This window comes from Nannospalax galili, unplaced genomic scaffold, assembly GCF_000622305.1.
Source record: "Nannospalax galili isolate Female #2095 unplaced genomic scaffold, S.galili_v1.0 scaffold199, whole genome shotgun sequence".
Classification (NCBI taxonomy): Eukaryota; Metazoa; Chordata; class Mammalia; order Rodentia; family Spalacidae; genus Nannospalax; species Nannospalax galili.
Genome location: NW_008343559.1, coordinates 532634 through 553651, shown reverse-complemented (window position 1 = coordinate 553651; position 21018 = coordinate 532634). Strand labels below are relative to the sequence as shown.

Below are 21018 nucleotides of genomic sequence, written 5' to 3'. Positions count from 1 at the left end.
TGATTTCAAACTCCACAGTTTTTACTGGTTACAGATTAACTGAAAGTTCATCAAGAATGCAAACAAGGAGTTGGGTATAGTGGTGCACACCTTTAATCCCAGCACTCTGGAGGCAGAGGCAGGTAAGATCTCTGTGAGTTCAAAGCCAGCCAGGTCTACATAGTGAGTTCCAGGCCAGCAGGCGCAACGCTAGGCCTTCAGGTTTAAGGAGCTGAACAGGCAGGGGAAGCAGGGGTTGCTGCTAAAAAACAGGCCAGGCTCTTTGCTTGGAGCTGACTAGTTATTTCTCATGATGCACCTGCCACCAGCCAGTCCAGTCTTTCCAAAGGCTTTCCTGTTAGAATGAGGCCAGGCCTGGAGAAACCCCTTGGAAGCAGCTCCCACAAAGCTACAGGCTGGCTGCATGTTAAGATAAGCTGGGCTGAGGGAGCGAAGCCAGGCCGGTGACGCCCTGCTGCTCCCTCAGTGACGTCTGTACACACCAGACACTGTCCCTCCTGGGACTCAGGGCTCAGCCAAAAGGTCTCTGGTTTTATGATGGTCTCTGGTTTTCCTGTAGCTCTGCCATTCCAGAAACTTCTGTGATCCAATTTGCCTCCAACTCTCTGGCCAAGATGAAAGAGGAGTCAGTATTCAGCCCCGGACAGTGGGGTTTTAGCTGTTACGGCTAAGGAAAAAGACAGGCCTTGTGCCAAGACAATCTGTAACCTCAGGTTGTTGATGTGTACAAAGTGGGCATGTAAGGATGACAGGGCTATTTTTGCCTGTCCGAGGGCTGTCAGTAGGCAGGAGGCGAGAGATGATAAAGGGAGCCGTGACACTGGGTACAGCCCTACTAGAACCTAGCTAAGGGCTGGGCCCTGTACCCTGCCAGACCTATAGCTGCCTGCATTGCTGGTTCACCAAAACAATGGGTAGGGGGGGCCCTCACAGTCCTGGATCAAGAGACAGGTACAGACAACCAAGAGCCCATTGCCCCACTTTGAAGGGTCACTTGCCACCATCTTTCCTCTTCTCCCACCTCCCTATAGTCTCGATGGTAAATGGTATCATCCTGGGCCCTGTTCAGCCAAGAGAGTCCGTCATAAGGGACTGTGGCTCTGGCAGACTTCTCCAGGCCTGGGGCCAGCAGACTGTCGTAATCAGTATCTGGTAAATGCGTCCAGAAGGTTACCGAATGTGCCCTCACTTTACACGAAGGCCACATTCCTGGAAAGTTGTTCCTAAATTGGATCCTATTGGCTTGCAGAATGAGGGTGACACTCCATCCTGAAACATAATGGGGTTGTCTCTTACCCAGAATTGGTATGGTATTGCTCTTCTACCCTCCCTTCCCCACACCCTCAGTATCCAATGATTCACTTTTCGGCCATTCTGCTTCTTTGACCTCTCTGTGGATAGCCTCATGTTCATATTCACCACCTGTGCTGGGTCTCACACCCCCAACATGGTTGCCTGGACTCCAACTCTCGCATCCCCAGTCCACCTTCTGTATTGTTGCTATTGTGCTCCTTCTAAAGTGCTAAAAGGTAGCACAGGCCCGTATATCTATCCAGGAGGCTAAGGCCAGAGGATCACAAATTCAAGGTCTTTTTCCCAGTAAATATATTTTAAATATCTTCCTGTGTTTATACCGCATTCAGGGGGATCTTTTTGTCCTTTTTCTTTTTAGACAGGTTATCACCAAGTGTGGGGCTCACACCTATAATCCCAGCACTCAGGAGGATAAAGCAGGAAAATTTTTATTTATTTTATTTATTCATTTGTGTATGTGTATATGTGTGCACATTGCCCTGGTGCACATTGGTACATTTCTGTGAAGTGTGCAAAAGTGCTTGTTTAGTCACAGATTCACCAACACTATTATTAGTCCTGTGATTTCTGCCAGCTGAATAGAACACATACACACACACACACACACACACACACACACACATATACATGATGCTTCTTTGGAAGTTCATGTTTTTATATTCTCTATTCTTTTTATTGGACTCTTTTTTAAAAACATTTTATCAGGCTGGAGAGTTAGCTCAGGGGTTAAGAGCACTGACTGCTCTTGCAGAGGACCTGGGTTCAATTCCCAGCACCCACATGGTGGCTATGAACTGTCCTTAACTCCAGTTCCAGGGGAATCCAAAGCCCTCTTCTGACCTCCGTGGCATTGCATGACACAGGTGCACTCACATACATGCAGGCAATACACTCGTACACATAAAATAAAAATAATAAAACATTTAAAAAATGTATTTATTATTTTTATTTGATGTATATGAGTGTATTGCCTGCATGTAGGTAGGTTGTGGAATGCCCAAGGAGGACAGAAGAGGGCGTTGGATTCCCCTGGAACTGGAGTTACAAACAGTTGTTAGCTACCATGTAGGTGCTGGGAATCAAATCCAGGTCCTGTGCAAGAGCAACCAGTGCTCTTAACTGCTGAGCCATTTCTCCAGGCCCTTTACTGGACTCTTTTAAGACCTCTCCAAATATCAAGGAAAACAGTCCTTTGGCCTGTGTGCTGCAATGTGTTCCCATTTGCCACTGTCTCCTTGGGGTTGGAGTGCTGGGTATGGAACCCAGGGCCTCCACAAGCTTAGCACATGCTGTGGCCCTGAGTGACACCCCAGCCAGTTTTCTGAGTTTTATAGTGGTGGCAGCATGGGGCACAGCCAGAAGAGACCAGATGGCAAACTATTTGGTAACCTGGTTTCATCTCCAACTTTCCAGAGGACTGACCCTTGTCTACAAACTGAGGACGAGGAGTAGTACATACTTTATGGGATGTATTTTGGGGTTTTGTGTTTGTGTGTATCTATGTGTGTTGTATGTTGTGTGTTTGTGATGCATATATGTCTGTGCACACACAAGCAGAGGCCAGAAGAGGATGTTGGGTGTCTTCCTTTATGGCTCACCATCTTACTACCTTGAAACAGAGCCTCTCACTGAAGCTTCAGAAATTTGCTCTTTCAGATAGACTGGCTGGCTAGTGAGCCTGTCTCTGTCCCCCAGGTTACAGGCACAAGAAACCATGGCGAGCTTTTTTATGTGGGTCCTGATTCGAACTCAGTTCCTCTTGCTTATACAAGGATTGCTCTAACCACTGAGTTATCTCCTCAGCCCCTCATAGGATTATAATGAGAATGAAATGAACTAATGGTCCACAGTGTTTGCCCTGAAACAAGTACCTTTGGGGTATGTGCTGCTAGTAATACCTTGCATTCAAGTAGCTTTAATTTTTATGCAGTGACACTTATTGGTTTTAGCCAGGTACAATGGCACATGCCTGTAGTTCCAGGTACCATAAGAGGCTGTGCCAAGAGGATCACTTGAGTCCAGGAGTTCAAGGGCCTCCTCAGCAACAAACAGATCTCCTTTCAAAAAAAATTATTATTAGGGCTGGAAATATGGCTCAGTGGTTAAGCGCACTGGTTGCTCCTCCAGAGGACCTGGGTTCAATTCCCAGCATTCACATAGTGGTTAGCAACCGTCCATAACTCCAATTCTAGGGGAATCCAACACCCTCTTCTGACCTCCTTGCATGATGCAGGTGCACCTATGCACATGCAGGCAATACACTCATACACATAAAATAAAAATAACAAATAATTTTTAAAATTATTATTATTATTATTGAAGCCAGGTGTGGTGGCACATACTTGTAACTGCAGTACTCAGGATGTAGAGGCAGGAAGATAGCAAATTTGAGGTCAGCCTGGGCTACATAGTGAGTCCCACAAGTTCATTTTATAGTAGGCCCCACAAATTATTGTGGCTTATATTAGTGCCTACTTAGAACATTTTCCATAATGTCCACCAGGCTTCCTGCCAGGGAACTGGTTCCTGTGTTGTCATACTCAAAGACTCTGCTTGTCCTTCACGATCCCAGGCATCTCTTTTGGGACCCCAGATGGGAGGTACTCCTGCTTTCCCACTGTATCTGTGCCTCTCACATGGTCCCCACCAAAGTGAACCACAAACCCCTCTGCCTTACTTCTCTCCATACTGTGCCCTCTGCACTCTGACTCCCAAATAAGAGGTACTTAAGGAATGTTTGTTGGCTGGCTGCAAAGCAGATAGCTACCTCCTGAGAGTCAAGTACAAGACCTGGAACACAGGGGAGCTCACTAAGTGCTGCCGGTTCACCCCCAGAGCAGGCCAGCTGTGGACACCCTACGCCCAGACCCTCCCCCTCAGCAGGCATCACTGGCACTGAAACCAGAGTTCCTGTTCACTTATAGGGGCCCCAGGTGTAGAACCATGAGGAAACTACTCTCTACCTATCCCTGTAGCTTCAAAATGCCCTTGGGTGGGTTGGGTAGGGGGGTGGTTACATTAAGAACCTCTTCCAGCCAAGCATGAAGGCACATGATCCTAGGCCGGTGATCCTAGCACTAGACATGCAGAAGCAGAAAGATTACCAGTTTGAGGCCAGCCTGGGCTATATAGTAAGACCCTATCCAAAACAAAATAAAACAAAACCAAGAATCCCTTCTACTTGCAAAGTGCAGTTTGTCATTTTCATAAACATTCTCAAATTGCCCTATGCATCAAAACAAATACTTAAATGTTAATTGTGAGGTGGTCATCATCTGAGCTTTTTTTTTGGTGGTGCTGGATATGGAACCTGGGTCTTGTGCATGTGTCCTTAGAGGGTTGAGTTGCTGTTGTTGTTGTTGTTGTTGCCTTTTTGAGACAGAGTCTCCCTGTAGCCACAGCTGGCCTGGAACTTGCTGTGTACACGAGGCTGGCCTGGATCTCACAGACATCTGCCTGCCTTTGCCTTCCAAGTACTGAGATTAAAGGTGTGGCGATTCGAGTTGGAGTTTTTTGTTTGGGTGGTTTTTTTGTTTGTTTGTTTTGTTTTTTGGTCTTTTTGAGACAGGGTCTCCCTGTGGCCCCAGCTGGCCTGGAACTCACTATGTAGACCAGGCTGACCTTGAACTCACAGAGATCTGTCTGCCTCTGCCTCCCAAGTGCTGGGATGCTGGGACTAAAGGCATGTGCCACCATGCCCAGCTATAGTTTTGTTTGTTTTCAGACAGGATCTTTTTCCAAGCTGGCCTCAAACTGGTAATCTTCCTGTCTCAGCCTCAAAAGTGCTGAAATTACAGGTGTGCACTACCATGCCTGGCTTAGGTTTCTGCAATACTAGAGATTGAACCAAGGGCCTCGAATCTACTAGATAAGTAATCTATCCATGTACTATGCATCACCAGTCCAACGTCTGGCTTTTTTAATACTTGAAAAAGAAAACAAAAACAAAAACAAACAAAAACAATCCAACCTCAGGCTGGCGAGATGACTCAGTGAATAAAAAGATACCTTTGCCAAGATTGACAACCTGAGTTCAGTCCCCAGAACTGACATGATGGAGAGAATCAGCTCCCAAAAGTTGTCCTGTGACTTCCACACCCACATATAAATAAATAAATACATAAACAAACAAATCATTGAAGAAGAACCAGAATACATGTGTATTGATTATCATCAACTTGACTGGATTTAGAGTTATCATGGAAACCCCCACCAAGTCTGTGATTGTACTTTCAGAAAGATTTGACTGAGTGGGAAAGACCTACCTCAAATATAGGCAGCACCATCCCATGGGTTGGGATCCCAGACTGAATTAAAAGAAGAAAGCAAACGAGTACCAGCATCCATCTCTCTCTGCTTTCTGAACATGACCAGCTGCGCCATGTTCCTATGCCTTCCTCTGCCATGACGGAGTGTTCCAGAACTGTAGTCCTCTTTAAGTTGCTTCTCAGGTATTTGGTCACAGTAACTATATAATATACATAGTGAGACCCGGTCTTAAATAATGAATAACAATAATAATACAATATGGGAGGTGGGCAGAGCATGTGCCCAAGTATTCACAAGGTCCTGGATATAATCCTCAGTATCAATCAATAAACAAAGAAAAATAGAGAAAGCAAAAGAGGGTCCTGACCCTGGATGTTCACATCCCTCAAACAGGCTAGGGCTCAAACTTGTAAAAATGACTAGCAGGATACATGCATGGGAACAGAGACAGCCTGGTTTTGACTCCCTCTTAGGCATGGCCTAGAGATGATATTGTTATATTTCAATCCGTATGCTATCGAATTTATCCATGTCTATAAGTAGACCAGGCTGGTCTTGAACTCACAGAGATCCATCCTGCCTCTGCTTCCCAAGTGCTGGGACTACAGGCATGCACCACCATGCCCAGCACTTATATTTTTTTAAAAAAATAGAGGATATCATCACTATTTCACTATTTTGTAATCTTTTTTTTTTTTTGGAACTCACTATGTAGACCAGGCTGGCCTCGAATCGAACTCACAGAGATCTGCCTGCCTCCGCCTCCTGAGTAGTGGGATTAAAGACATGTGCCACCACACCCAGCTTATTTATTATTTTTATTTTATGTATGTCTATGTGTATCTAAGTGCACCAATGTTGTGCAATGCCTGCAGAAGTTAGAAGGTTAGAAGAGAGTGTTGGATCCCCTAGAACTGGAGTTATAGATGGTTGTTAGCTGACATGTGGGTGCTGGAAACCAAACCCAGGTCCTCTGAAAGAACAATCAGTTCTCTTAACCACTGAGCCATCTCTCCAGTCCCTATTTTGTAATCTTATTATCCCCTTTTTAGCAGGTGACTAACAAAAGTCCCAAGTCACATGGCAACCAAGGGGTTGTGCTGAGTCCCAGCTCCAGTGTCCTGACCCTGGATGTCCACATCCCTCAAACAAGCTAGGCCTCAAACTCCTAAAAAAGCTAGCAGGATCCATACATGGGAAAAGAAAAGGCCTGGTTTTGACATGGAAGCCCCAAACCTGCCTCGGGATCCCACAGTCAGCTTGGAGACCCACTGGGCTGGATGTTCAAGAGTTCTCTCTTACTTGGATTTGGCCTTACAGAAAAGTCATGGGGTGACAGGACCAGCTGTCAAGCAAGAGGCCCAAGGGAGCAGGTGCTGGGTGGCAGACAGACAGGGACAATACAAGGCGCAACTGGAGAGATGTGTGATGACCAGGCCAGGCTTATGCTCCTCTATATTTTTAGAAGTTGGGGGCATGAGGATTGACATCTGCCTCCTTGCCCTGGGGCACCTCCCTGGGCTGCAGAGAGCTTCCAGCCAGAGCTGGGCCAATGCTAAGGGCAGGATTTGCATGCACAGGTGCCTGCACCCATTCATCCATCCACTCTTAGCACACACTACTGCCAGATATTGTGTTAGGCACTATAGGACTGACTGACTTCCCCTGGGCTCTGGCCTTCCGTGATCAGCACAAAAGACCAAGCGCTGCAGAGGGCCAGGCAGAATATCACAAAGGTTGGGAGTTTGGACTCTGGTCTCAGACAGACCTCAGTTCAAATCTTGACTCTTCTACCTCCCAGTTATGTAACCTTGGACAAGTGAATCTCTCTGAGCCTGTTTCCCCTCAGAGGGTCTCTATTGCAAAATGAGAGGTTGCATATGAAGAGTTTAAAAGGACATGGTAATGGGGTTGGAGAGCTGGTTCAGCAGTTAAGAGCACTGACTGCTCTCACGGAAGGCTGGGGTTCAATTCCCAGCACCCACATGGCAGCTAACAACCATCTATAACTCCAGTTCCAGAGAATCCAACACCCTCTCCCGACCTCCTTGTGCACTTATATACATGTAGGCAGTACTCTCATATACATAAAATAAAAAAATAATTTAAAAAATTTTAAGGGCATGGTAAGCACTGAATCAACATGGGTATTAAAAAGAGGATGTAGGGCCGAAGAGATAATCAAGTAAAAACACTTGCCTCACAAGCCTGATGATGAGTTTAGTCACTGAAACCCACATAAAAAAGCCAAATGCAGCCGGGCGTGGTGGCACACACCTTTAATCCCAGCACTTGGAAGGCAGAGGCAGGCAGATTTCTGTGAGTTCAAGGCCAGCCTGGTCTCTATAGCGAATCCAGGGAGACCCTGTCTCAAAAAAAAAAGCCAAATGTGGTGGTGGGCATCTGTAATCCCAGCATTCCTACAGAGAGATGGGAGGCAGAGACAGGACAATCAGTAGGAAGCTCTCAGGAAGCTAACCTGGGGAACAAGACAGCACAGAAACAACAAAGGCTACCCTGACTCAAAACAGTGGAAGGTGAAAACAAACTCCTGAAACTTGTCCTCTGCCCATTTATTTAAACAGAAGCCCTAGTCAGATCAGGCATGGAAATATATGCCTAGCCTGGGAGACAGAGACAAGAGGGTTGAGACCAGAAGTCAAAGCCATCTGGGTAACATACTGAGAGTCTGTCACACACAAAAAGCCAGTTATGGAGTTGTGGTGTTGGTGGTGCATGTCTGTAATCTCAGCACTTGGGAGGTGGAGGCAGGAGAATCAGGAATTCAACCTCATCCTCAGCTACATAGTGGGTTTGAGGCCAGCTTGGACCACATGAGATTCTGTCTCAAAAAGAAGAGAAGAGAAGGAGGCAGCTGGGCAGCTGTAGGGGCTGGGCTGGGCTGGGTGGGGCAGGGCTGGGCTGGGCTGATGCCTTCTGTGCACAAGGCTTGGGTTCAGTGGTTCAGTCACCATTATTGGGGGAAGCATAGAGGCGGTAAGTTTGGCAGAGCCTAAAGCTAGGCTATTTCACATGGTTGACTCTGTGCTGACTCCAGCTATGGGAACCCTGGCCTTGGTTAGGAAGCCACATTGTTGCCAGTATGCTAAATCCAGCTAGACCTACAGTGGCTTCTCTCAGTGAGAGGAGGGCCCTTGTTCCACCCACCAGGAAGCTGAGAAGCAGTGAGCTGCCTAAGCTGAGGTCAAAATACCGCAGATGGGCTCAAGTCAGATCCCTGGCCCAGACACCCTATGTATGCCTCACTGTGGCATTCAAATCTTGATGAAGGAAGAGAGAGCCCCCATATAAGGGGCTGCACCTGCTGGTGCTGGCTGGGGAGAGGGATGAGTACTGGAGGAGGGCAATTCACTTAGGCTGGAGCTGGATCCTTTGAGGTCTCTTTTGATTGGTGGAGGTTGGCAGAGTTCTGCTGACTCAGGCTGGCAAGCCAATCAGAAGTGTTCCTTGAGGGCTGTTTCTACCCTGACTTTGAGCTGGGGGTGGGTGGGGGGGTGGGAGGAGACCAGGAAGGATACTCAGTGCTTCTGGGACTTCTTGATCTCATCTCACAGCTCTCTCTCTCTCTCTCTCTCTCTCTCTCTCTCTCTCTCTCTCTCTCCTTTTTCTCTCTCATCTGTGGCCAGGACCTAGGATGCTACTAACTACAGGGACAGTAGACACACTATGTGCATACTTTCATATGCTGTGACCTTGGTGCTGACCTGAGCAAGTTAAGAAGGGCTCCATTAAAGAGGATCATAGAGCTGAGCTCCTCTTGGCTCTGTCTTTGAAGCCCCTTTGGGTGACAAATGCATCACTCTTCACTTGCCGTGCCAGGCCAGGTGCTACATACAGAGAGCAGAGAGCAAGACAAAGTCCACGTGCCCAGCAGCTGATCCACTGGGGTGGGGTGAAGGATCTTTTTATCGCCTGATTTACCGCTTTGTACACCTCATTCCCTGCTAAGCTTTGCCATTTTAGGTAAACAGGAGTATGAGGTAGGCAGGGATCTTTATTGCAGCCTAGATGCCTCACATGATAGAAGCTGGAAATGTGTTTGTTGAGCTGGACTGAATAGGTGTATTGGCAGGCTCTCATGGGGCTGGGTGGGGTGGGAAATTCACCACCTTCCCCTTTTCCCATCTGGCTGTCAGACACCATCTCCTTCAGAGGCCTTCCCACCTGGGCTAGGGCCAGAGACTGCTATGACATCACCTTTTGAAATGCATAATCTAGCGGGGATACACAAATTCAAACACCACCATGTGGAATGTTGACATTTTGCTTTATAATTAAACTGTTCTGTTTTTGTTGTTCTTTTGAGACAGGGTCTTATAATCTTTCTTATTTATGTTCTGGTTAACTCTTCAGAAAGTCAGTTTTACTTTTATTTATTTGTTGTTTGTTTGTTTAGTTGGTGGGTTGGTTTTTGAGAAAGAGTCTCCTTGTAGCCCCAGCTGGCCTAGAAGTTGTTATTAGAGCAGACTAGCCTTAATCTCATAATCTGCCTGCCTCTGCCTCCCAAGAGCTGGGACTAAATGTGTGCGAGCACATCCAGCCTTATTTTTATGTGTATGAGTGTTATGTAAGTGTACCACATGCATGCAATGCTCCTGGAACTGGATTTTCAGATGGTTGTGAGCTGCCATGTTGGTGCTGGGAACAAACCCAGGTCGTCTGCCAAACAGCCAGTGTGCCCTTAACTGCTGAGCCATCTCTGAAAGTCAATTTTAATTACCTGTGTTTAGGCCTCTATCTGGATTTAGGTTCCCCACTTATGGCTTGGAGAAAATGAGAGGTTCAGAGGCTAGGGATGTACCTCAGTGGTAGAGTACCAGCATTCATGAGGCCCTGGTTCAGAGCTGGGTGTGTGTGTGTGTGTGTGTAAAAAGATATCAGACCCTCTTAAGCAAGGCAACACTTGGCTATATTGGTTATGAGAACAAGAGCTACTAGGGCATGCCGACTGCTGTTATGAAATGAAACACAGGCTTTGTTTAATTTGATATTATATGGAAAGATCCAGAAATACTTTAGATTGGTCCTATCTTGGAGGGTTTGTTTGCTTGCTTGCTTGCTTCATAGGTTTTTGAAGTAAGGTCTCACTAGTAGCCCAGGTTGACCTGGAACTTACTATGTTGCCCAGGCTGGCCTCAGACTCAAACTCAAAACAGTCCTCTTGCCTCAGCCTCCTGAGTACTGGGATTGCAGGTGTGAACCACAACACCTGGTTCTCTGGGGGTTTTGCAACCAGGACTGTATGGTGGGTGTAATGGCTAAGAACCCAGGTCCCAGAGTTTTCCTGGATTCAAATCCCAACAACTTTAATACTTAAAAGCTGGATGATCTTAGGCAACATTACTGAATTGTTCCAACACTTGATTTTTGGTAAAAATGGGTGCTGATAAGTGAATTCAAAGATAAAATCATTATGAAACTGTCTAGCACAGGACTTTAGAGAGAGTAGGCCTTGGCAGGCTTTGCAGCCTGGTGACAGGGCCAAACTAGTGCTTCTCATACTTGGTCTTGTACTGACATCACCTGGGGGACATGAGTAGCTGGGCTCTCCCTGGAATGTTTGATTCAGCCATGAAAGCAGAGAATTTGCCTACCCAACCCCCACCTCATGCTGGGGGCAAACCCAAGGCTTCACACATGCAAGACAAGACTTATCACTAACCAACACCTCTAGCCCAGTATCTATGTTTAAGAACCCTTGATTATACATATATATATATATATAGAGAGAGAGAGAGAGAGAGAGTACAGGCTTAGGATTTTAATATGGGCACAACTCTTCAGAGCTGGTGGCTTCAGGCAGCTAATCTCTTGGGGCCTCAATTTCTTTCTTGCAAAATGGGGACTATTTACACATATGAAAGCTGTGTTTGGCACACAGCCCTGTCTTTATTTGACTATGACTACTTAAATGTTAGCTCTTTTCCTTGACCTTTAAAAAATGGATAGGGTTAATGTCAGCAGAGATGGGCCCATGGACTTAGGGAATGTTGTTTGGGAATTCCCCAAAGCCAAAGTGGGCCCTAGAACAAAAGACCAGATGGGTCTGGAAACCCCAGGGCAAGGTGCTAGCCCAGAAGCTGTCCTTGTCTGGAGTGGATATTGGGGGAAAGCAGATAAATTCTTTGACAGTTTCTGTGTGGTATGTCTGTGGTTAACTTTGCACTCTGAGTGGTCTTTCTTGAAAGTCACTGTCAAAATTCTGCTTGCAGAGGAGGTGGAAAGGCTCCCTAGAAAGAGTAAGCAGGCCCCCTGGGGTTCTGTTGCAGGCCTTCCCTTCTGCCTCATTACACATTCTGCCTTCTTCAGTGAGGACAAACCCTGGCTGCCTCTTGTCTTTCCCATATGGGGGAATCAGAGGACTTGGATTCCCAGACTCCGCCAATGGGACTAACCATGGGCCTCTCTGAACTGTTTCCTGGCCTCCCCTGGTGGACAGCAGTGGCACTTCAGTCCTTCCCTGAGAGGCCACTCCCCTGGTGTCTTGAGTGGGGCCACTTTGAGGCCTGGGCTTGTGACCTGGGGCAAAAGCCTGAGTCTCCCAGGGAGGCTGCACCCAGGGCAGGAGGAGCTTTCTGGGCCAGTCAGGGATTATCACCAGAACAGCATGCGAAAAAACACTCCACCCTACCAAGGATTAGAGGCTGTTGATCTTTAGGACAAGATTGCTGCTCTTGGCATGAAAGGCCAAGGCAGGAGAGTACTCCATGGGTCTGGCCCCAAGCAGAGAGCGGCAGGAGCCTGAGCCTTTGCAAGTTTGGGCCTGAATAAGAGTTAGTCCTTCTTGAAACTCCCAGCCCAGTGGGGTCCAGGGGAGAAAAAGCAGCCCTGGGGGTCAAGTAAGTTTTCCTAAATGCCATCCGAAGCCACTCCCATGCCCCCAGAGGTGATGTGATGTCTCACTCTAAAACTTTTTCTTTTGTCTTAAAAAAGACAAAAACTCTGAAGTAACTAAAAAAGACAAAAAAATCTAGTACTGGGCTGGGAGTATACGTCAGTGGTAAAGCACTTGGGTAGACTATGTGAAGCACTGGGGTCCATCCCTGACACTGCAGCATGGTCTGTACACCAAGCATAAACAAGATCCTGAGCTAGGCCCTGTGGAATCCAGGAATATGCTAGATGGTAAAGATGGCAGCTGGGCACCGTCATGTAAATCTGTCATCCCAGCATGAGACACAAAGATCCCAAATTCAAGGCCCCTTGGGCTATGCAGTGACACCTTGTCCCAAAGGGAAGAGAGAACACAGCAGAATGAGCCATCTAGAGGCTTAGAGACCAAAGGTCAGCACAGACAGACAGGGGAGCAGAACCTGCCTCTGCCAGTGTCTCCTGAGGTGTACCTATGGCAGGGTCTAGAAGCTTCCCCCCAGGGGCGGTGGGTCCTGGGCAGACAGGCCTCCAGGAACAGGCAGGAAGGGTGGAGTATGCTCAGGGAACAGTGAGTAATGTGGGACAGTGCTTCAGAGCATCCTGCCCCAGGCATAGGCAGAGCCTTCTAGAGAGTGAGCCTTTGGCCCTCTCTCTTGGGGAGGGGCAGGGAGCGAAGCAGAGAGAGGAGTGGGGCGTAGGGGAGAAGTCTGCAGCTTGAGTGCAGGAGCAGGGACCCTGGATACAGTGCCATCAGGCTTTTGGGAAACATTTTCTTTCCTGGGAGACTGCTTAGGGGGTCGGGGGGGGGGTTGCCAGGAAAGCCACTCGAGGTGCAGAACAGATGCTAACCAAGGCTAGAGAGAGGCATTCCAAAGTCCCTCAGGCTTGCTGAGAAGCTAAACGGTGCCTACATCAAAATTTGAACTGGGAAAGGCCCTGAGTCAGAACATTATTTAAAAAGCCTCTAGGCCCACATGTGGGAGTATAATCCTGAGTGGGAGAGAGTTCCTGCTCGTCTTGTATGTGTTCAATAGTTCTTAAGGTCCTTCCTCCCTTCTTTCCTTCTTTCCCTTTCTCCCTTTTTTCCTCCCTTCCTCCCTCCTCTTTGGTGTTGGGGATCAAACCCAGGGTCTCACACACAATAGGCAAGCATGGGGCTGGGGAGATGTCTCGGGTTAAAAGCACCAGCTGCTTTTTCAGAGGACCCAGGCTTGTCCCCCAGCATCTAAATGGTGGTTAACACCAGTTCCAAAAGATCTGATGCCCTCTTTTAACCTCCGAGGGCACTGCATACATGGGTGCACTTTCATATATGTAAGTAAAACATTCATATAGATAAAAATAAAGTAATAAAAATTTAATTACTAAAATAATTATAACAGGCAAGCACACTACGACTGCACTCCAGTCCCAGCTGTCCATGGTTCCAAGAGCATTTCACACTAGACATATTCCCATTTCACCACTGAAAACTGAGGTCAACCCTACTAATAGTGCCAGCTACCTCAGTCCCCTCTTACAGTTTTGAATCCAACCTTCCTTCAGGTGTTGGGTCCTTTCTGCCCACAGCAGTGCAAGAGGCAGGGACAGGCTTAGGAACCTGAAGCAAGTTTCACTGGGGCAGAGGGCTAGACCTCCTTTGAGCAAATGTACACATGTGCCCTCACTAGATGATCAGATTGCCTTCTTTCCTCTTACACCAATATATATAGCTTTGGGGTTTATCATTTTGTTTACTCTTTTCCCAGGTTGTCCTGAAGCTTGAGATCCTCCTGCCTCAGCCTCCTAAGTGCTAGGATTACAGGCATGATGTGCCACCATGCACTGCTCATAAGCTTATCATTAGATCAGCTTCTAGGACATTGTAGAATAGGGTACACAGGAGCTGGTACACAGAGAATGGAATGAAAACTGCTATGTAATTGTGGGCAAGTTACTTGGATTTTCTACATTTTACCAACTAGGGAAGTGATGCTCTCGCTTACCTTGTAGACTACATAGTTCCAGAGTGTTGGATTTACATGGTTCCAGTGTGTTGGGGTTACATGGTTCCAGTGCGTTGGCTACATGACTCCAATATGTGCCTTCACAGTGGGGCAGGCCCATCACTCACCCATTTGGATTATGACAGGGCACTCCAATACCTAGTTAAAGCCACCTTATAGAATAGGTCTCCTGAAGTCATCATTTGAACAAATGCTCTGCCTGGGTAGGACTCACCCTTTCCCAGGAGGGAAATCGGCTTCTGGAAACCTGGCACCCATAACCAACTCTCCAGATACTTCTGGCTTTCTTGGATAGCTGGACATTTTGAGACCAACCAAAAGGCCACTAGTCATGGGTCCTCTAGACCTACTTTGAGCATAGCCCTGGGTTTTAGCTGACATACAAAAAGACTACCCACATAGTTTTTCTCAAGACTGACAGGAGTGACTCACCCAAAGGTCAGCAGTGGGTAGGGCAAAGTGACTCACTGGTTCTGCACATGGCCTGTCCCCACAGCTGCCTGGCTTCAGCCTCTCTCAGTGAATATCCTCAGCCCTGAGACTCTCCACATGGAGGAGGGGGCTGCCTCATTCTTAGATGGCTATGCTGGAAAGCACCCAGCCCCTCACTCACACAGATGAAGAATGGAGTCAGGGGAACTGGCCTGCTCACACTTCAGCTTGACAAAACCTGGAAGGGACTGAGCTCCATCTCTTAGCAATTTGGGCCTGTGTCATCTGTTGTCCCCCCCCCCGCCCCACCCCCAGTGCCCACTGTGCCTGGCTCCAGGTCCTCTGTGGCTCTTGGTAGAACAGTTACTTACCCAACCTCCATGACCCTCTGAGACAACATCCCTGTAATCTTGTTTCTAAGAAAGGGCAGAATGAGCCTGTGGACCTGCTGGTCCCCACTAACCATAATGTCAATAAACAATGTGAGAACATGTTTACTTTTCTGTTAAAAGAGCCAGTCCTTTCCTGTCCAACTTTAGTTTTGTAAAGAAACAAGAATACAGACTAACAAGGATTAAGGGCTAAATAATTGACAGAATGGTGGAGCAAAGCACAACTTTAAGGAATGCAATCTGCAGTCTCCGGATGGATGGGAGCTGGCAGGAGGGCTGGGGTGGGGTGGTGGGGACTGTAGGCTGGAATAGAGAAGGGGAGGCCAGAAGTAGAAGTTAGGTATGTGTGTTCCTATTCCCTGCCTATCCACCAGCTGACAGGATTCTCAGGGGCTGCCTTTCCCAATGTCTGTGCACCTTGAACAGGAACTCTGGGAGCCAGGCCTCAGCCTCAGTGTCCTGTTGTTACTAAGTGAAAGTGAGAGGTGGAGGGGAGTGGGCCCCAAGAGACTCAGAGACTCAGGATCATATCGGAAAAATATGAGAACAGCTGAAATCTGTCTTTCCTTCTAGGGAAGAAGGGTGCCATTCTGCCTTTCCAAGGCTCCCACTCTTCCAGGGACCAGGTTTTCTTTCTAAGATATGGAAACTGAGAACTGAGCACCACACCCCAGGTAGAACTGGGCCCCAAAGTCAGGAGCCCAGGCCCATGGACTCCCTCCCTAGGAGAGTTTGAGTTGGATGGAAGTCTCTAGCAACCTGATACAAGCTCTGCAGACAGGCCCTGCATGCCTTGGTCCTGGGAGGGGCCAAGGCAAGTGGGAACCAAGGATTGTAAGTCAGTGAAACATAAATGACTCACCCTGGGTGGCTCTGCTCCCTGGTCCAGCCCACATTCCCAGGCCTTTGTTCTGACCCGCCTAGGCCTGGCCTTAAAGGGCCAGATCTTCTGAGGCAGGATAGGACCTCCAGCCTCTATCCCATCCCTCTCCTTATCTAGACCCCTGGTGGAGTTGCTTATAGGCTTAGGGCTATGGAGAAGAGAATGCTGTCCTGCAGGGTTTAGAGAACCAATCCCAGCCTTAGCCCCAGTTGGATTAAAAAAATCTTTTCCCCACCCACAAAGACTCTACTAGGGGGAACCCCCTTCAATGAAACTTCCTCCAGAATCTTAGAGCAACTCCCTTCAGGCTGGAGGTCATACTGGAGTCCCCATCCTGGATGGGATGCCTCCTTCATCATCTCTCCACTTTACCCTGACTCACCTTAGTATTGGTTTATACTTCTTTGTTTTGGTTTGACATCTTGCTCTGTGGCCCAGGATGACCTGAAACAGTCTTTTTGCTGGCAGTGCAGGCATGTACCACCAGGCTCAGCTAGCATTGGTTCATGTCTGGTAGGTTTTAGTCTACATACTTATGGTCTCTTCGGGCTCAGGTCCTGGGCCCCCATGAGTCCAGCTTCCACAACAATCCTGTCCTGTTGTGTAGGAGTGGGGCACTTCCTTGGGCCTGAACTATCACCCTGACACCCGGTGCCCAAGCAAATTCTTTGGATCTCCCACTCCACCCTGTGGACACTGGAAAAATGGCCTTCAGGAGACTATCACCCTCAGTTAAAAACGGCAACCTTAGTTAAAGCAAAATGAAAGTGAGACCTGAATTCAGAGAGGTGAGGATGGTCTTACATCTCTTAAGCTCACTGAAAGTCCCACATCCTCTGTAAAAAAGACTCTTAAATCAACAGGAACAGAAGTCAGTCAGCTGAGTTAAAAGTTACAGAGGCTGGGGGTGGGACTCAATGGCAGGAAGAGACAGCTAGAAATCACAGTACTTTTTGAGGAGAATTAGAAAGACATCTGTGTTCCCCAAGGACTTACCCCTTCTGCCATTCCTTCACCCTCCTCTCCATCTATAGTCAATGCTCAAACACATTGCTGGAGATTTGAGTTAAGGTTTATCTAGTGTCAATACGCAGGTTTTTAGAGCTGGATCAGTCTAGCAAATCTTGAACCACATGTGAGCTGGATTTAGAAGGAACAGAAAAGTACAGAAGGATGAGGTAGGAAGAGGCCTGGGATTGGGGTGGATATCAGCATGGGGACAAGGGCAGGAGAATGTTGATCCAGGTAAGGAAGGGGTTGGGTGACCTACAGACTCCCTGGATAACACATACTCTTAGTGACTCAGGGCAAACCTTCACTAAATGGGCTAGGACCACAGGTTGTAATGATGTGTCCAATGTGACCATTGGCCTTTGTTGGGTCTTGGCCCTGAGATCTCTGCCCTTTACTAACCAGGCCACCTGACCCCGCACAAGCACAGACTTGCTTGGACCTTATTTCCAAAGGCTGTGGATGAAGGGTGTGGCCTCCCAGACCCAACAATTCTCATCCCACACTCTGTCCCCACCTCCTTAGTCTCAGTGCTGGCTGAAAGCCAGGACCCAGAAAAATCTACTGGGAGGGACGTGAATATTCCATTCATTTTCTGTCCACAGCTCTTTTCCTTCTTTTTCTAGACTCAGCCCCAGTTTTTTCTCTAGACTCAGCCCTGGTCTGATTGTTTCATTTTGTTTTGGTTTGGTTTTTGTTTTATTGCTTCTTTTGTTTTTTGTTCTTTGAGACAGGATAGCCCTGTAGCCCTGGTGGGCCTAGAGCTTGCTATATAGACCAGCCTGGCTTCAACCTGCTTCTGCCTCTGAGGTGAAAGGCTTATACCACCAAGTCCAGCCTTGGTTTTTGTTTTCTTGTGACAGGGTCTATAAGCCCAGGCTGGCCTCAAACCTGCTATATAGCAGAGGATAACCTTGAACTTTTCTTTCTTTTCCTCTTTCTTTTGTCTAGGGTGTTTGTTTTTTAATTAATTAATTGAATTTATATGTAGGGTGTGCGTGTGAGTATATGTGAGTGCACATGTACATGTGTGCACTTGTTGTGGAGGCCAGAGTTCAAAAGTTGGGTGTCTTTGGACAGTCTCTCACTGAACCTGGAGCTCTGCTTGGCTAGGTTGGCTGGCCAGCAGATTCCAGTAATCTGCCTATATCGCCAATGCCTGGATTTTATGTGTTGGGGATCCAAACACAGTGATTGCATCACACTTTACTAAGCCATCTCCTCGGCCTCATACTTGAACTTCTGATCCTCTTGCCTCTGGCTCTGGAGTGCTAGGATTATGGGTATATGCCGTCAGGGTCATTTTACGAAGTGCTCGGGATCAAATCCAGGGCAAGCACTGCCAACTGAGCTACACTCCTAATGCTCCCAGTTTGTTGTTGATGACCGTGAAAATAAATAGCAACCAGGGCCTAGTGTTAGCAGCCTGCAGCCCAGTGGATGAGGACCAGGGGCTGGGTGGACAGCAACTGCCTCATCTATCCTTGGAGGTACTGGGCTTCAAGTCTGCCTGGCCTGTGTGCTCAGTCTGTGTTGAATGAGGGATCCCTATGGATCTCCATTCTCATCTCCCAAGGAAAAGTGTATAAATCATTCCTCTGGTCAAGGTGTGCACCCTGATGAGCCATCTCTGGTGTATCCCATCCTGACTGGAAACGGAATACATAGGAATGTCTGTCATGAGCACCCCCTTTACAGGGAGTGGTCCTGTGTAGAAAGCTGACAAACCTGGAAGGAAATGGGTCTCAAAGCGAAAAACCCACTCATTGGGATCTTTCAAGACACCCAATGAAATAAAAGGCTGGGGCACATGCTGCCAGCAATGATCTGATTCTCCGGGCTGGTGCTGTTTGTCAGCACCTTGTGACCCAGTGCCTGCTTTAACTATGGATACATGAATCTTCTTGGCAAGGGACTGAGAGTTTGGAAATAAGGAGGGTGGGGGGGACCCCGGGACAGGTGTCTCCTTCTGCTGGCCTAAAAGAGGCTGGTTCAGTTTGCAGCCAGGAAAGTGCGTTAGGGCTGGGGTCTCCGAAGAGGGGTGCTCAAGATCAGCTTTGAGGATATGAAGAAATTAAATTTCCATTCATATTTATTTTTATGTAATCTTTGTAGAAATTTGGTTTTATATTAATCTAATAGCACACAAATATAATTTATAATGGACATTTATATATATCTATTTTCTTTTGGGGGGGGTCTTTTTGAAACAGGGTCTCAACTCTGTATGTAGCCCAGGCTGGCCTAGAACTATATAATTTAGACTGGCCTTGAAATTTCAGTGGGATTACAGTTATGAGTCATAATGTTCAGCTGTAAATAGTTTTTAAGGGAGGTTGGAGAGATGGCTCAGTTGTTAACAGCACCAGGTTCAGTTCCTAAAACCCACACAGCAGCTAACAACTGTCCATTAACTCCAGTTTCAGGGGATCTGATGCCCACTTTTGGCCTCCATAGGCATTGCACACCATGGGTACACTTACATACATGCAGGCAAAACACTCATACACATAAAAATTTTCAAAGTTTTTAAGGACATCTTGGGTATGTTTGTGTTCTTAAATATTTATTACTATTATATGTATGTAAATGTGGGCTTGTGGATACCATACCATGCGTGTAAAGGTCAGAGGACAACATTCAGGAGTTAGTTTTCTCCTACCAAGGGATCCAGGGATCAAACTCAGGTCCTCAGGCTTTGTGCAGCAAGCACTTTTACCTGCTAAGCCATTTTGCCAGCCATGTTTATTTTTGAGATTGAGGAGGGGGGGTCTCACACTGTAACCCAGGCTAGCCTTATATTCATGGTAATCCTCCTGCCCCAGCTTCCCAAGTGCTGGAATTGTAGGCATAAACTACCACAGCTAGCTTCTTGGACACTTTTAAAGCCCAAAGATTCTGATTTAATAGGCTTCTCCTCCCTCTCAAATGCCTTCTGTGTAATTACCAGAGATAGAAACGTGAAGTGACTCGCTGGGATAATGCTGAGTATAAGAAACATCCAAACTCCTTGAAACTTGTCTCACTCATCCATTCACCCACACACTTATCCACCCACTCATCCATCTACCCACACACATCCCCACATACCCACCCACACACATACCCACCCACTCATCCACCCACCCAAACACCCACACTCACCCATCCCCCCACTCACCCACCCCATCCATTCACACACAACCCCACACACCCACCCACGCCCACTCATCCATTCACCCACCCACCCACACACTCATCCATTCTCCCACACTCATCCATTCTTCTGCGTTCATCCATCCACCTACACACTCATCTATCCACCCACACTCATCTATCCACCCACACACTCATCCGCCCACCATACACTCATCCATTCATCCACACACACATCCCCCCACACTCACCCACCCACCCACACTCATCCATCTACCCACACATTCATCCTCACACACTCATCCATCCTCCCACACTCATCCACCCACTACTCATCCACCCACCCACAAACTCATCCACCCTCACACACTCATCCACCCACCCACACACTCATCCACCCACATACTCATCCACTCCCACACACACTCATCCACTCCCTCCACACTCATCCACCAACCCACAAATTCATCTACCCACACACACACTCATCCACCTACCCCCATACACACTCATCCACCTACTCCCACACTCACCCACTCATCCACCCACCCAAACACTCACACCCCCCCAACATCCCCACCCACACATTCATCCTCCCACCCACACACTTATTCACCCCCACATACTCATCCACCCACCCACAAATTCATCTACCCACACACACACTCATCCACCTGCCCCC

At 47.6% G+C, this 21018-nt stretch overlaps 1 protein-coding gene and 1 long non-coding RNA gene across 4 annotated transcripts in view; one reads left to right on the top strand and one right to left on the bottom strand.

Annotated features, from left to right (window-relative positions):
- Ninj2 (ninjurin 2) overlaps positions 1-21018 on the top strand; it is a 114854-nt gene that overhangs the window by 86523 nt on the left and 7313 nt on the right. The gene's annotated exons all lie outside the window — the stretch shown is intronic.
- On the bottom strand, positions 106-16781 carry LOC115071476. The gene is made up of 3 exons (XR_003850565.1): positions 16573-16781; positions 5580-5782; positions 106-605 (listed from the first exon to the last, which is right to left on the bottom strand). It is a non-coding gene; the product is annotated as an uncharacterized LOC115071476 (long non-coding RNA).